Raw genomic sequence first — 18744 nt, forward strand, 5'->3', positions numbered from 1 at the left:
AGGTCTGCTGGTGTTGTGTTCATTGGCAGCAGCTTATAGTTGCTAGTTTTCACTTCCATAGCTATAGCAGTGCCTGGCTCAACTAAAATTGGTTCAGTTATCAATGTTTGTGATATTCATGACAGTATTAGCGTTCATGGTCATGCTTCTGGAAAACCGGTCATCCAGCTGACCAGCTATCTAGATATCATGTATCAAACCAGCTTTTATGAAACTGACCCCCCCCCCCCCCAGATAGTCACAAGAGTGTTAGCCTTCAAATTTTTAGCATTTGTTGTACAGCTTTGCTGAGCTTTAGTCAAGTCTTAGCCCAAGAAACTACAGCTGCTGCTTCCATGTTAAAGGTATAGACCACAGGACTCGGCTAAGCAGGCTACGCACTCAGAAATTCCCCAACAAAAGGCAAAGAAAGAAACTTTTGCTAAGATATAAATGTTATTCATGACCATATTACCATCCGTGGTCATGAAAAGACCATATTTAGCTTACCAGCTTACTATCATGACGTCTGCCTCTCGTCTTTTTGTCAGGCTACAATTGGATGTTTCTCAGTCCGACAAAGTTCTTTGGCTCTAAACGAGTTTTTCAGCCTGCTAGAGCAAATCTACTGTATACTAACCCCCAGGTTAGAAAGCTGGAAGGTTTCTCCTTCATGGCTCTTTCCTACAAAGAAATATAAGAAATCTGCATATCCAGCTCAGCAGCTCACTCTCACTGTAGGCTGGTGGGTTTTGTTTTTGCATCAGTACAACGTTTCCTGCAGAAACTGCAGCTCTTTGGCTCTGACCATTAGGTTTTCATTTCATTACCTGTACTTCATGTTTTTCAGCCTCCTGGAGCAGCTCTTCCTCCAGGATATGGATGCAGAATTCTAAAGCTCAAACCTGCAAGAGAAGACAGAAATGAGTGATACAGAAAGACACCTGGAGGGAAAATAAGAGAGTGAAAGACAGGAGGCAGGGACAGAGGAGGCAGACGGTCCTATAGAAGGCTACACTCAAGGGAAAGACGGAGGGCTTCAATCTCCTCTCCTCCCTCTCCTCCACTGCTTCTTGTAACTCATGAATAATCGAAAAAAGGAGATATCCGAGGGCTCTCACTTCTTTCACCCTGTCACTGCCTCTTGGTCTCGCACTTTCTCTTCCCCTCTCTGTCTATTCCTGCCCACCTTTTTCTCATTTTCTCCATCTCATCCCTCTTCCTTCTCCTTTTCTGCTGTGAGGAAAATGTGTACAGGAACATAAACAAGTGTACACAATCAAAAATATATCACCTGAACTGCTTGGGAGTACATGTAACCCATTAAACACACTTACTAGAGAAATAACCCATAACCCAAGTTGAATTCATGTGTAATAAAATGCACCTTTGCTTAATTCATTCAATTCAGTTACCAGGATAAATGTTTCTGGAAACTGGATAGCTTTAGGCACAAAAAACACTTGGTTAAGGTTCGGAAAAGATCATATTTTGACTTAGCATACCTGGTGTAATCGCCACAAGCTCGTCAAAAACATCTTTATTGCTATACTCTCAGTGTGACATGTGGCCACTGTGGCTGCTGTTGGCAAAAGTCACATAGTCTCACTTTAAAGTACCACCACTGAAACACTGAGCTGCACATTGAACAACGAGGTTATTTTTTTCAGAACATGGCTTTCCTGTCTCACACAGTGTGAACTCCCTCTACATGTACATTTTGACTTAAAACTCATTAGTTACAGAAAATCTAGCACCTGGCAAATTTATCCTGTGAAGAGCTCATGGGCCAGTTACAGCTGAACCATATCTTACAGTCACAAGACAAACTTGGCAAGCTTCCGTTTCCACAGTCAGCAATTTACTTTCATACTCACCTATAAAACCTACAGTATATTTAATGCTTATTACTGAGCCAAATGAATTTATGAATTCTCTCTCAATATCTGTATGTGTGCTGTTGTTTCTTTTCCATTCTTCCAAGGCAGTTTTCTGTTCAGTTGGTTGGTAAATTAAACGAGTTAGAGTTTAATTTACTTTCCCCAATGCAGCAAACAATCTTTCTTCTTCATTGAGCTTCCTCTTTCCCCGTCCCTCCTCTTCCTTACAATGCTTCACACTCTGTGTGTTAAAGCTGGGGTTGGTGATGTTGGAGAAACCAGCAAGAGTAAGCTAGACTTTGAAAATATATAACCAACAAATCCCCTCCCTTCACAGCTGTTGAACCAAGTACTGGGAAACTCTGTAATATATCTGCCTCACCTCTTGGAAGACTCCAGTCCTATGTTGCACTGCCTACTTTATCTTTAAGTGAAGCAACATTATGTGACATCTTATCTCATAAAGACAAGTGCAGCCTCGTGATCTAAGACATCTCACAGAAAGTCTTGAAAACTGTGAACTTTGGATAGCAGCACAGCGGCACTGCAGAGCAAAATGCAACAACGCTCCAGTCTTTCCTAAATGAATGACTTAAATGGCACTTCAAACTGTGGCATGTGATTTGTTTGGGGAGCTTCAGAGTGAGAAGCAGAGCCCCAAAGTCCCTTGTTCATAAAGTGATGCAGATCCCTTCTGGCGACTCCAGGTGACATCAACACTGGTGTGTTTAATCACTGTCACGTTGCTTGTTGGATACATTTTGAGTAAAAAGAAGTGAAGACGGTGGGACAGCTGACTCTTGCTCAGGGTGTGTCTGTCTGCTTTTTATGGGTCACCTCCCCTCAATCCGTTCGACACACACTGACACACACATGTACTCACTAATGCACTCAATCCCCCTCACCCTCGCTGCTAAATCCTCACCCCCATTGTCCCTTTCCCCCTGAAATCCTCAAACCATCAGCCCTCCTCCACACAAACACACACACACACACACACACACACACACACACACACACACACACACACACACACACACACACACACACACACACACACACACCACCCTTCGTCTCACTCAGTTTCCCCAGTCTGTCTGCAGTCAAGGCTAATGCACTGGTTAATGGCCCTCTAACCCGCTATTCACTCTCAGATTACACACAGGAATACACACAAACATGCATACCAGTACATCTCCGCATGCATGTACACATCCATGCATGGACTTAAACACATGTTCATTTCCTTATACTTGAACACACTCACACACATACACACACACTCACAGATGCACATACACAAACACAAACAGGCACTAATGGCCTGTCGGTCCTCAGCATGTACATTCACGAGTGGATTAGGATTAACAATCCACCCGCAACACCACTACACACACACACACACACACACACACACACACACACACACACACACACACACACACACACACAGTGTATACAAAGAGAACCAGAACCAATCTCTAATGCACATTCTGCCGGTGGTGATAATCTCTCTCTCTCTCCCTCACACCCACCACACACACCAGGCCGACTGCTCTCTGTGCTGCTGAGGTCACCAGATGCCATCTAATCTAAGAGCTTTAATCCACTCTTTCGGGGACCTTCTCTCTCTCCCCCACTCTCTCATGAGTGCAATGTTCTGTGTTGAAATGGGTAAAGCACTGGGGGCAGAAACTGCGTATAATAGAACATATTGTTTTACTAGCTGGTTTCAGACATGCAAAACCTCCCGTAAGCCGACTGAGATGCTGCAGCAAACAAGGACAAAAAGCTGAATTGTTCACATTTGGGCTTCACAAGAAGTAGTTTGTGATAATGTATGTAAAAACAAAAAAGGGGTTATATATGTTGTGAATGACCATGTTTGAAGGTGGGGGGAGATGCGGAGAATTGTACAAATGAGAACACCTTCAGATGGCCTGCTTGAAGGCATTTACAGTGTTGCACACATGACCGAAGCAACTGTGTGAAAAATGAAAGAAACAGACTGAGAGAAAACGTTTTCACCTCTCCATGCCTGGCCACTGGCGATATGACTTTGATAACATTTTCATGTCTAACACATTTACATCACATTGGTGTGGTGAAGCCTGGCAGGTGTCATGTTGCTGTCTTCATGAAAACGACTAAACTGTGCGTTTAATAGTACAGTAAAAAAGCTAATCCAGATGAGATTTTCCATGGCCTGACAAATTTGACTGTGTTTTACTGCATGAGTCTCCATAGTGGTATATGTGCACCTAAAGCAGGACAAATGTGATGAATGTGATAACTTGTTAATATGAACAAATTGGAACATTATATTGGCTGTTTTTTAAACATCAGCAAAGACCTTCTCATAATCAGTCTGAACACCTCTAAGTTTGTCTGGCACACAGTCGGGCGATAGCATGATATTTCATTACATTCTCCCCAGCTTGGAGCAAACTGAGCGATGGTAACAGCAGTAATGCTCGTGAAATGAGCCACTAAGTTATCTTTTTTTTATAATTTTCATTTGAATTCTTTCACAGCACACACAGGCAGCTTGGAAGGCAACCTCGTGTGTCACTGCTTTACAGATCTGTTTGTTTTTCTCTCTTGCATCTTGGCTATTTTTGGCATTCAAAAACATTCTGTCTCTGCTTCACTCTAACTCCCCTCACTCAAAATGTTTACTGTCTCTTTCTGCCTTCAGTTTCTCTAAAGATATGGCCCGTGTGTCTCTATCTGCCCGTTCTCCCCACCTGCTCCTGCAGATTACTGATCTGATCCGCTGATCGGTGCGGTGGATTCCCTTGTCTTTAGGTTACCTTCCATGCTCATTATCGCAGCAAGGGTTAATCCACCAGAGCTGCAGCTCAGACAGTCACATAACACTCTGCTACATCCAGATGGAGCTGTCAAGAAACTCACTTTTTTTTTTTTACAAGTCTGTACCAGCTCTGGGCAGCTTTTGGTGGCACACGCTGCATGCAGCAGTGAGTTACTGCTGAACATTTCTTCTGCCGCAGAGACATGTTTGACGTTCTTTCAGCTGCCATAAAATGAAAAATCTTTGGTATTACTAAAGGTGGTATGCATGACTTTAAAGGTTTGCATGACTTCTGCAGTGCATACCACTACAATAGATACGTTGTATGATTTAAGGAGTCCAATCAAAGTGTCTATAATTGATATTCTTTATAATAACCATGTATCCAATGGCAGTTTGAAAGCAGTGTGACTGTGGAAGGGACTGCTTGTAGTGATGAACCATGCAGCTTTACAGAGCTTAATAGCAACTTTAAGATCATTGTCACAACTTTGCTAATTTGGTTGTGGTTGTTTTGGTGTCATTTTCAGCCATGGCAGGGAACAGTTGTCTGTGGAAAAGCTCTAAAAACCTATTGTACACTACCTGTCCAGCACCAAACACACTCAGAGACAAAAGTAGCCACTAGCTGGTGAGCATAATCGAGCATTTTGCAGCTAAAGAGTGAGGAGAGAGTTGCTAACAGCTCAACAGACAGTGCCAATTAAAAGAAATAGTTTGATATTTTAGGAAATATGTTTATTTGCGTTCTTGCTGGAAGTTTAATGAGAAGATCTCATATCTATATGCTACATATGATGCTACAACTAGCAAATAGTTTTTACCACCCATAAAACCACCATGTGTCGTATTTTTTTTGCATTGATTAAACAAACAAGATATAACCTGTTGATTAATGAGCTTTAAAGTTGTTGGGAGGGTTTTGTTACCTTTGGAAAGAGCCAGGCTAGCAGCTAGCTGTTTCCACCTGTCTGCAGTGAAGTTACCTTCAATAGTTCTAACACTGGCTTGTTTCATTTCTACATCATTTACAATTTTATGATAAAAGTCTAAGACATTAATCTTAATACCATGCTATTACAAAGTTTAACTGGCCTAATGTTCATAACACTGGCTGTAAAATGTAAAATAGAGTCAGTACAAAAGGTGCTTACAACAACTTGAATGATGTCTCTGTCAGGTCCAACATAAAACACTCATACATAACTGTGGATATCCATATTGGCAACCGTATACTGTGTACTTAAAAACTGTATATACTGTGCATTTACATAGACCCAGTATTTTATTCGGGTGCAATAGTAATCTATCTATCTATCTATCTATCTATCTATCTATCTATCTATCTATCTATCTATCTATCTATCTATCTATCTATCTATCTATCTATCTATCTATCTATACAGCAATTGGATATTCTTGCAAACATAAACCAAAGATGATCTGGTGGAAGCAATGTGTTCTATTTCCTGGTAGTTTACTTAAAAATCATGGGAGAAAAATATCAGGCAGTTCAGATAATCACGGCTTAACAAAGACCCTGAAAATCCGACGACCTCTCAGAAATATGTATGTGTAGATGCTGTCTGGCAGCCATAAAGATCATCATATTGCAAGCTCCATCAACATCACACCCATTAACCCAGCAATAATCCAAGCTCAGCTCAACTGGATCAATAATAACCCAGCTAACAGCTCAATCCAGCCAGATCAAATGTGCAGGGCATTGGTGGGGGAGGAGCAACCACAATATATTTTGCATGGCGGGGGGTGTTTAGTGCATTCAAGTGATAGAAGCTCAGGAACTTGAGAGTTGGCTGTCAAACACGACTGCTTTACAAAAACAAACTCAACAAATGTTAAGCAAACATGGTTGTGACCAATAGATTATGCAAATGTAGGGCTATTTATTAAGAATATATTGATCAATCATCTGTTGATAAAGAAGAATGACAATGTCCACTGCATATGTCATGAAAGCAGTCAGCTATGTGGAAGGCAGAGAGCAGGTGGATCATGAGTGTTTCCTGCTGAGAGAGTGTGTGTGTAATGTGTTTAATGTGTAATGTAAGCATTTTCAGTAAAATGTGCTTAAAGCATCAAAGTAAAAGTAGTTGTTATTTAGACATTTGTGACCCTGTGAGTGATATATGATTATATGTCATTATAACGGATTGTTAATACTTACACATTAATGTGTTACCTACTTCATACAGTGTTAATATATGCACACACATTAGTTTTCTAAGCTTGTAATGTGTTCTGCATGTGAGGTCTTAATCTGCAAAGTAACTTGTAACTCTAGCTGTCAGATAAATGTAGTGGAGGAAAAATATATTAGACCACTCAAACTCTAATATACTGTATATTAGAGATATTTTAGAGTGGTTGTATGAGGTTGCACAAAGAGATAATCAACTGAAATACAAATTGTAGTATTTAGGTAACCATACTTTCCACCACTGTCTATGCACAGAAACATACAGTGCACAGCAGGGCACACAGGATGACTTAATGGACACAGCAGGTGTGACAGAGGTCAAGTCTGTGACCTTTTGACCACAGGATCACAGCCACAGTGTCCACACACAGACTTTACAGCGACCTTTAACAAACTCCACAGATTCTGAAAGGCTGACACCGGTATAAGGACATTTTATCTACCATATGTGCAGCCTGGTGCTTGATCATGGCCTTCTTGAAACCAGAAAATGATGAGTTGATGCTGTATTCGATATGTAAAACTTCTGAGGAAAATCCATCCCATGAGCTCTCTTTGTGCAGTTGACCCAGGTCAAAATGCTGTCGCTGAGCCCGGATAATCCTGATAGATTTCCACAGTCATTCCTTATCTGCCTTTTACCAAGTATGATCATCTTTATACTTCAGAGGAAAGTCCAGAGGAATTACTGCAGCTTGCGTAACAATAGCGGTGGCGTAGTTTGCAAATACAATACTGTGCAGTGGTGCTAAAACTAGGCTACACCAGATGGCTACTGTGGCATTTAGACAGGCGTTTTCAGACTTTACACAGAATATAATACAGGTCATCTGAGGCTTTTCTCCTTCTTTTGTCTCAACTGGCGAGCCTCATTTTCTCTGGTTTGAGATGTCAAATCGGACAACCTGCTAACATGGTGTAAAAAGTCTATGTGCAGGCAGACTGTGGGTTTTTTACAGCAGCAGTCATGGTGGCGTGTGAGACTCTTTAAATGCTGATGAAATGTTTTTGAATGTACTGGAGGCCAATCAAGATTTTTTCAAGCCATTTTCAGCTACCACTCTCATTGTTTACAACCCAACTGGCAGGAACCATGCACAGCCCAGTGTACTGAATGATGTGCCGGGCTGAGGACAAAACAAACTTACACGAAGTGTTACAGTACCACCATGAACGTCTGGTGTCTTATCCTTAATGAGGGTGAGGCACGTTATTTACAGACGACATGAGGAAAAAATGTGTTTGTCAAGTGTCGCCAGCAGCATCACACCCCCAAGCACTCTCTTTCCTTCATCTGTTGTACTGTACATTTTGTTTGCTAACACATTAATAATTGATTCTTTGGCCACTTGGGGGCAGCAGAACAAGCTAAAAACACAACAGTGACATATTTGTAAGTTGATGTATGTTAGTAAAAAAGTTGTTTATTTCACATCCAGCAGATAAGGAGCTACATTAGCTTTGATTTGGAGTCGGGTTTGTTGCCAACTGGTGAGTGGAAGTCCAATATTCACTCTCTGTTGAGATCTGTTTTGGTCTCCACCAACTCCTGAGGGAAATAACTGAGTCTTTAGCTGTTCACCAGCTAGCCGCGAACCTTTTCTTGCTGCAGTTTGGTGCTGTAGGTAGTGTAGAGTGGTGATAATCAGAGCTTTCTCACTGAAAGAGCTGCCTGCTGTGCCCGCAAACAGGACTGATGATAGCACCTGAGCAGCTAAAGGAGGCGCACCGTAGAACAGAAACGGTCATAATTAGCTGTGGGTTTGTCTCAAAGAGTGGCCCCTTTCATACTGCAAGCCATTTGATCTTCCACCCTTATTCTTCCCTTTTCCCTCACTCAGCACCAAGCCTGCATGTTCCTACTGAAGATATATATCATTAAAAACTGGTCACATGTACAGAATTTAACAAATGTTACCTGAACAGAGGTAAATACTGTATTTGTTGGGGACAACTTTCACTTATTTTGATTAATACACATTTTGTGCAGTGGTATACATTCATGGCCTCAACGCTGGGTATATATGATGGACTCAGAATAAACAACGCTGCCCATGTTCATGCCAACGAATGAATAAGCAGCTCTGTGCAGCTATATTTAATTTTTGAGTGTGTTTTTGAATAACACAGGAGGTCTATGAGGATGGTAACACAAGATGCTAAAATAGGAAAGGATTCAAAAGATGGCTACTGCTGTACCCCAAAGCTGTCAGGGAAATCCAGCTGTATTATGTCCATGGCTGTATATGGACAAGGGATCAAGGAGCTGGTTCATTAAGACGTATGCACTGAGCCATGCACCATCTGACTGGCTTCATCTCTTTGCCTTACAAGGAAAAGTCCAATTCTAACTGGTACAGTTTAGTTATCACTCCTCTATCTCACTTCTCTCTCTGCCCTCCTGTCCATCCACATGCCTCTGCCTCCAGTCCTTGCTTCGCTTTGTTGCAATCCTTCCTCCGCCCATTCGATGTCTCCCCATGTACATTATAAATGAAAAGATATAGTTCATAAATGTTCCATCCCTCCCTCCCTCCATCCTCTCTCTTGCCTCCCAGTGTCGGGAGATATGGGTCACTCAGGGGGTGAACTTCATTTCCGTAAATGAGGACAGAAAAAGAAATCCTGACACACTAGTTAGTTAACAGCACACTGCCCCTCTGTCACCCCTGCACACACACACGCAGAGCAAGCTGAGACCTGTTTGTAGAGCTAATTAGCATTGACTCTCTCCGTGCCAGTATGTGTCCATGTGAGCCAGCGTATGTGTGTATATGAGCATGAGTGTGTGCATAGCTGGGATAGGGTTGTGCTCTGTGGCCCAGTTTTGTCTGAATAAGGGAGAATAATGTACGCCTCATAAAGAGACAGGGGTTAGAAAGGACAGATATAGATAGAAATGAGAAAAGGAGCTGGAGGGAGGGAGAGTTGTTAACAACTAAAGCACCCAGTCCCTTGTGAGCTTCCTGTGTGTGATCATGCGGGTGTGTGCGCGCCGGAGTCTGTGTTTTTTCCTCTGTGGTGTCATTAGCGGTTGTCCCACTCTCACGGGAGTCCATGTTTACCCAGCATGCTCTCTGAGCTGTCACTGCAGGAGTCATGCATCCGTCATCACCACGGCAACCAACAGACGCACCGAGCCTGCCTCTGTGTCACCTTCAAATGCAGCCTTTTCAGCATAGGACACATCAGTCAGGTGACGGCTGAATGGAAACTGAACAGAAATGTGGACTCCTTTAAGACAGAATCCAAAGAAAATCAAGTTTTTAGCCATGTCAACATGCCCATATGTTTGTCTTTTCTATGTATGCTACAAGATATCATAAGCCAAATAAGCTGTCAATGCCATGACTGAACATTTCCACCTTGGAACTGCAGTGGACCAATGGCAGTCTCACAAACATGGATTCAGACAGCCAGGCCCTCATACTAGATGACATAAATGACCAAAGGAACGGATCCTGTCAACTTGTGGGGTTTCGGAGGAGAAGCTATGTACTGGTATTTTACAAGCTAAGTTTCACTTTTTGCAAAACAATGGCAGAGACATCTTTGCAGTTTATAGCCACTTGCCAGAGCTCTGCTTTGGAAATGTTACATAAAAACAGATGGCTTTTTCACAAAACTTGTACTGAAGCTTGACGCTGTTCCGTCCAACAAATCTGCAGTTTGCTGGATAATGTTAGCCAACATTGGTCTGCCGAGTCACATGATGATTCATGGGAAATGCTGACTGGACATTTTCTAAGGCCCTGATGAAGAAATTGATGGCAAATGTTTCTCAGAATGGTTTGTCAGATAACTGAGCTGCTGAATAAGATGATTCATTACAATGATTCTGACGGAGGGCAGCACGGTGGCTTCCTCCCACAGACCAAAAACATGCTCATTAGGTTAATTGGCAACTCTTAAATTGCCCCTAAGTGTGAGTGTGAGTGTGAATGGTTGTCTGTCTTGTATGTTGCCCTGCGATCGACTGGCAACCCTGGTGTACCCCGCCTCTCGCCCGTTGACAGCCCCCGCAACCCCGAAAGGGATAGGCGGTATAGAAAATGGGTGGATGGATGGATTCTGACGGAAATTTCAAAAGCCTCAAAAGCTGCTAGTAAAGCGTTAGCAAGATAATTCAAATGAGGCATGAGAGAAGTTTTCTGTACCATAAAGCACTGTTTGTGTGCTTGTAGTCGTAGGTGAGCAGGAGGTGTCGGTGCTAAATTAAAGCGAAGGTGTAGTTACCTCTAAGCCATTATAAGGCTGAAGACATTTTTTTCATGGAAATAACTTCTAAATTTGGAATTCTGATGAACAGAGATCAGTTATTTGGAGGTTTAATCAATGCCAGGAGAGGAACAACTCAAAATAAGTACACTACCGTGTCTTCCAAAGGGTTCAGACAAGAAAACATTTTTTTATTTTTTATTTTTTTAGGGCAAATGCATAACAAATACTGAAAGTTTTAAAATGAACTCCAGGATTATTTCTTGGTTACATTTTCTGATTGTACACTCTGGCAATGGAAAGCTTTTATTAGAAACTACAAACTCAAAGATGCAATCCCAAATTTATGGGCTGCTCACACAGACTCCTTCTTTTATAGAAGTGAGCTAACAAAAACAAACAGCCACCTGTAACTATTATGTAGTTAAATGACCCAACTAATATAACTAACTTGCTAAGATTTCAGCTGTACACAACCAAGATTAGAACACATAAAATGGAATATGGTTGACCTGACAGGGAACTATTTTTAGATTACATTTCACCACGGGGGGAAGAGAGAGAACTCCTGCATGCTGTCCTTTTACTTGTACTAAACTTTATTGGAGATATAATGTTTCAGTCCTCCGACCATCTCCAGTAAAGTCTATTGTAAGCAAAAGGGCAGCGTGATGGAGTTCTCTCACTTCTCTCTCTGTCTCATGACTAAATGACCAGTTCATGTCTGTTAGGTAGCGTAATCCCACTCATGAACCCTCATTCTGACGTGTTTTTCTAAATGCTAACGTCAACATGCTAACGTGCTCCCAATGACAATATTAACATGCAGAGGTGTTGCAGGAATAGTGTTTCACCATCTTAGTTTTTGCATGCTCACATTAGAGCTTAACACCAAGTGTAGCTAATTCTGAGGTGAATGTCAATCATTCTGCAGGAATTTGGTCATAGACCAAAGAATTTGACACATTTAGATTTAATGACGGCACTATAAGTCAGGGCATCACTAAAGTCGTTAAGCTTTTGTGAATGTCTACACAAAAATTCATGGTGAGATTCCCGCTGTGAGCGCTGGTGGCGTGTCCTCCACCATGCCTTTGGTGCCTGCTGCCCTGTATCTCGAGGAAAAAGGGCCTTTCTGTGTGGAGTTTGCATGTTCTCCCTGTGTTCACCTGGGGTTTCCTCCTTAAAGAACCCCCACTAAAAACATGCAAGAAGATCACCATCTGACCAATGGTGACTAAAGAAATTGGTTCCCGGGGCAGCCCACCACTCCTGCTCTGCTGTGGAGGAAGGACTGACCAAAGATGGGTCAAATACGGAGAAGGATTTCACAGAAGCATGGCGTGTGCAGTTTCCCTCCCTGACTCTGCATGTTGAGTGTGTGACTAATAAAGGATGTCTTCTGATGTCTTCTATGCTGCTTGAGATGCGACAGCGACGTCCTGTTCACATAGTTGATACAAGGTCTTTATAAAAGGTCTGAGACATTCCTTAAGCTTTAATGGTGATTTACACACTGATGTAACCCAGCCCAGGACTCTAAATTGGAGGGACCAGTGTTTAATCTTACCAAGTTTCACACAAAGGGACAGAAGAACTGCAGATATACAATAAATGCTGTCACTGGAGATTCATCATATTTGTGTTTTCACATAGTTTACTGGTGGAGAGGAGAGGATCATATGGGTGCATCTTAATGCTGTCTCTCCTCCCATAATTCCCTCCAAAACAGGATGTGGGGACAATACGAGACATGTGAGTTTTGAACCATCACAAATTTGAAGTTCTTGAAAATGAATAACTTCCAGATGTTATGCAAAGGAAGCACATATTGTAGTGCAACAATGCACCACTGTTGAATTTCACTGTGTAAGACTGCACTGCACAAGCAGAATGGAAGAACTGTTCAAACAACACAGTGCTATTATTAGTTGGCGTTGGAGTGCAGCGCAAAATACCAAAGATATAGACCCTTTGCCAGGAAGTGACAGTAATATACAAAAGAAACATAAACACATAAGAATTGTGTAACACATTCATGATCTGTGCCTGTGTGTCTGAAGAGTGAAGGCCTTATGGGTCTCAAAAGCCTCATATTAACAAGAATCCCTGTGGGTTGCATACATGACTCACTCATTGCACTGGTGACAGCACCGTCACACACACACACACACACACACACACACACACAAACACAAACACACAGAGCAGTGTGACATATCATGGCTATGCAGATGATACAGTGATGTGGGGGTGTTCGTGTAGAAGAATAGAAGGATTTCTCTCAGAGGACAGAGAGACAACGGAGAGGAGGAGGAGGAGTGACACAACCGGTAGTTCCTCTGCCAGCTACACCCCAATTAAAAATTATTTTGGACACTTTTTTGCCCATGAAGCGATTTATTGTATCTGTGCAGATCGCATTCGGTGATATATGAAAGCCTTAAAGTTCCAACACGGATCTGGCATCAGTGTGAGTCTCTGGTGGAGAATCAGGGTTTGTTCACAGTTCCCAGCTACCACTGTTATTTTTAAACAGACAAACAATTGGGAGATGCTCAGAAAATGGCAATGGGAAAAAAAAATGTAGCAGTTCTCAGAAGCTTTTTGGGAGAGTGGAAATCATCCCCGAAGGTTTAGCTTCTCTGAAACGAGCCAAAGCATGTCAGCTCTTTTTTTCTAAGGATTAACTAAGGACTAACTAGTCACACAATAACAACAATGAAGAAGGTGCAACTGAAGGATATTCTTATGGTGGTCAGAGGTGGAAATTCTAAATTACTTTGCTTATCAGAATTGCTTCATTTGGTTTAGTTCAAAGATTTATAGTCACTCATTATCTTTTTTTCCCTAAGCTAAGCGATCACATCACCATTCAAAGCCACTGCAGCATGTACACCAGCGATCAGACGCATCACTGTTTAAAACAGTCTGTCACATAATCCTGTGTAAAACCACCACCTGTCCTTTTTACACTGGTTAGCTTAGCTTAGCATAAGGAGTAGAAGCAGGGCCTGGAAACACTTTGCTTGGAGAGGAGTCTCCGCTGGAGTCTCATGATGAGACTCTGGGAAATACTCTGGCATATAACCCCTGCAGAACCACAGCATGCTGTTTGCATACTTTGGTTTTTGTTCAGATTAAAGAAACAAACGGGAATGGAAAGAGTTTAACACACTTACTGGACATAAGTGTAAGCATTGTCAGTTTAGAGAGAGTCAGTTAAAACGTACTCTGAGTCAGCTTCACTGAAATATACAGCAGCCTTCCTCAGTAGCCTTCTTATAGGGTAATGTACAAGGCAGACCAGGGTGTCTGCACCCACTAACACAGATATTAATTTAATGCAAACAGCTAGCCTGCACCATTTTTACACACACACACACACACACACACACACACACACACACACACACACACACACACACACACACACACACACACACACACACACACACACACTGTAGCTAGGCAACACTGTTTGTTGATGTTCTCTGGAGGGTGAGTTCAGGAGCTCAGTGAATAGAGGTGCAAAAGAATTGACTTTATTACAGTAGCGAGAGTAGGTGGGCCGGCTGTGGCTCAGGTGATAGAGCGGGTTATTTACTGATCAGAGGGTGGATGGGTTGGTGGTTCGATCCCCACCTCCTCTTGTCCACACATCGAAGAGTTCTTGGCTAAACCAATGCATTCCTATGATAAATGGGGAGGGGTGGTAAATAAGGGCATCCTGTGCAAAATCAAATATGCATTCCTGCTGGGCTGGGTAGAGCCTGGTCTCACAGATAATCCACTGTGGCGACCCCCAACAGGGAGCAGCTGAAAGAAAATCAAAAAGCTGCTGGTAGGTGAGAGCCAGGTTAGCTGCGTCCTTATGTTTCCAGTTGCTATACAAAGCTAAGCTAATCGGCTGCTGGCTGAAGCTTCATATTCACTGTAAGGACAAGAGAGGTTTATCAATCTGTCACTCAGCAAGAAAGCAAACAGGAGGACTTTCAGAATGTCAGACTTTAATAGCTCAGCAGCCACCTATTTGCAGCAGAATCATCACATCATCATTTTTATGTGACTTTTGGCTTCTCTTCTGCTAAAAGCTACTGATTCTGTCAATATGAGTGGTGACTTAGTATCGTTCAGCTTGAAGACCCAGTGCACTTAACACCTCTTGTAATAAATGAATATTGCTAGATAATCCACTATCTGTGGCAAAGTGCTGGGATCAGACACATAACTAAGCAACAGGTAAGCTAAAATGTCCCAGCATGTTTTTTTTTAATTTTTTTTTTTTTTTTTAATTTTCCCACACTCCAAATCTGTCATTTGGTACTGAGTGTGTGCACAGCAACATCATAGCCATACAGTCAAATGTGGACATGCATTAGATAGGGCCTTAAGTGAGGCCAACATAAATGAGGTACAACTGCAGCATTGCAGTACTGCAGCAAAAAGCCATGCCTACAGTCACGACAGGGCTTTTCAGAAAAGGTGGTCTTTTTGTCTGGACAAAATAAAAGCCTGCAGACAAACACAGACAGCGTAAGTAGGTCTGTGTTCAGAGCCATATGCCCATGAATACAGCTTGTCTCAATAAAACATGGTGGTTTGTTGTTAATCTTTAATAGTTCTGTCCTGGAGAATTAACCCAGATGAACACACATTTAGGGCACCGTCCCCTCTCTCTCTCTCTCTCTCTCTCACACACACACACATAGAGATGCCCTGTCTCTCGTTCTTCTTCCGCAATCTCTTCCTATTTCCCTGCCTCCCTTCATCCCCTTCCACTTTCTGACAATCTTCCATTAGTATTCCTTCCTCTCTGTCTCTCATTTCTTCTTCACTTTCTTTTTGGCCTTTCTCTACCTCTTCTCCCATGTGCCGCTCTCCCCTTTTACCAGATTTCACACCAATTAACAAAAAAAGGATGGTCCACCGAAAAAAAAAGATAATATCAGACGGTGAAGAAAATGAGGAAGAAACAAAAATGACCAAGTGGAGGTGTGGAAGAAAAAAATCTGGAGGAGAGGAAAAGCGAGGAGGAGAGAGGAAGAGAAAAGAGGCCGAGAAATGAGAAAGAGACCCTGCCAAACTTGGCACTGAGCGATGGATCAGGGGGTGCTCTGGTAAAATATTTATGTTGCAATTCTTGCTGGGAGGTTTGACTGGTGGTCAGAACTGGTGCAGTGCATGTGCAATTGAATGTGTGTGTGTGTGTGTGTGTGTGTGTGTGTGTGTGTGTGTGTGTGTGTGTGTGTGTGTGTGTGTGTGTGTGTGTGTGTGCACGTGTAATTTGAGGATTTTCTCAAACATAAAATGGCAAAAATAAATCACACAGGCTATTATTTTGATGGGTTAAATCAGATTACTGCACACTCACACAGCTCCTGTCACAGTGCACATGTATGGATATGAGGATTTCAATGATAAGCATACATGTGCAACATGTAAAGGGCCAGAGCTTCATTTTATTCCCTGTCTGTGTCTCTCAACCGGAGCAGCCGCATAAATTTGAGCAAGCGAACTCATTCACCTATCCATCCACCCGTTTGCCTGTTGCCAGTGCTCTCCGCTCTCCTAACAGATCCAGTTAAACAAATAAAGCATCATCCCAAACAAACACAACCAGTGACATATTGGTTTTCATTATTTCAAAATGTCTCACTTGTTCTTTCTGGCTGTCTCCTCTCCCTCTCTCTCAGCCATGCTCTGTGCTGCTCTCTGCAGTGCTGTCTGTCCGTGAGTAGTCAAACTCTGCCCCCTGCTGACTGCTTCAGAGAACTGCACATATCATGTGCATGTGACAGCTGGATGCTACGAGGACAGATTCCTTCCAGATGTGTATGTTTTCTTGGTAACACCCACAAAGAACCATGAATTTCAAGAGCCAGTTAAAAATGTCCATTACATATTGGTGGAAAGTAGCTAAGTACAGTACTTAAGTACTTGTACTTGACATGACTATTTCCATTTTATACTATTTTATATTTCTTCTCCAGTAAATTTTGAAGGCAAATATTGTACTTTTTACTCCATTTATTTCACAGCATTAGTTACTTGCTACTTTGCATATTCAGATTATTAATGGAAAACATTAATCAATATTATAGGTGCAGCTACAGTACCTGGCAGTATAAACCAATTAAAACAAGCCCCACTTTCAAGCAGCTGCAACATTAAAATGAGGTTCACATTAATGCATAAATATTATGATCCAGCAATATCATATATTTGATTCTGAAATGGACCATCCTGTAAAATAATTACTTTTATTTTTGTACTTTAAACACATTTTGATGATAATGATTTTGAATGCAGGACTTTTACTCGCAACACAGTACCTGTACACTGTATTATTGTTACTTCTACTTCAGTAAAAGGTCTGAGTACTTCCTCCACCGCTCAGTGAGGATGATGAAGCACAATGTTTGCAGGGTGATCAATACGAGCAATCTAACAATGTCTTCTCTCCATCATCTGCTGAAATTTTCCTGTACATGATGTTACAAGCACAGCTAAAGAGGCCTCAGTCTTACATTGCTGTTTGGGACATATTTAAATAGATTTTTTGTTTTATTCTGAGAATTTTCTTTCCATTACAAGATCCCATAAGTTTTGCAGGAGATCTGGTGCTGTCATTCAATCTAAGACAGGTAAGAATCACAGTGATTGTGTTGAAGCTGACAGCTTAGTGTTAAAAACGAACAGGATTTGGGAAAGTGGAACAATGTGATTCTCTCTCCTAACACACCTAATCACCCTAACACATCATTAAACAAACAACATGTTGTGACCTTTGAAACACAGCCCGTCTAGACGTTTCCCCGTCTCCACTCTTTGTGCTCAGCTAAGCTAACCGGCTGCAGGCATATATTTAACAGACAGGTATGAGAGTGGCATTGATCTTCCCCACCTCTCTCAGCAAGAAAGCAAACAACGTTGAACTATTCTTTTAGTATGTGCCACCTGAATACAGACATCTTTGAAGCAGTAGGTTGTGGTCATCATACTGCAGCTCTTCCTCCCTCAGGGCTCTGAAATCACTCCTTCAGGCGCTAAATGTACATTCCTTTACTTTATTTAAGGGTCTGAATTTGAAGTGCACATGTTTGTACTATGTTGTGCCCTCAGAAAATCCCACAGTGGAGCAAAAGAAATGTCATGTCCATAGTCAGTACACTACTTTTTGCAACAAATTCAGCGCAGTGCTTCACCTTTAAGAGATGTGTAAGTCACAGGTATGAGATATGACACCTGCCTGTGATAACACAGAATCATAACATTTTATACACGTCTGAAATGTCAACACAGTGCTCACTTGATCACGTATGGTTTTGGAATGGTGTATCCGTGACTAACATCCTGCATCGTTATGTAATATCAAAGCAGCCCCTAACATGCACTGAAATTTACATTTATATTTATTCATTTGGCAGACGGTTTTATCCAGAGTGATGTACAAATGAGGTACCATGCCAGTCACAGTGGATCAAGGAGAGGCCTTTCTAGGAACCTTTGTGAAGAGTTCATTTAGGTACAAGTAAACTAGTTGCTTTGTCAAAGTTAGTAAATGAAAATAGTGAATGTAAATAAATAGTAAATGATTTGTAGATCAGTTAAATGAAAAACCTCTGTAA

This window comes from Chaetodon trifascialis, chromosome 15, assembly GCF_039877785.1.
Source record: "Chaetodon trifascialis isolate fChaTrf1 chromosome 15, fChaTrf1.hap1, whole genome shotgun sequence".
Lineage (NCBI taxonomy): Eukaryota > Metazoa > Chordata > Actinopteri > Chaetodontiformes > Chaetodontidae > Chaetodon > Chaetodon trifascialis.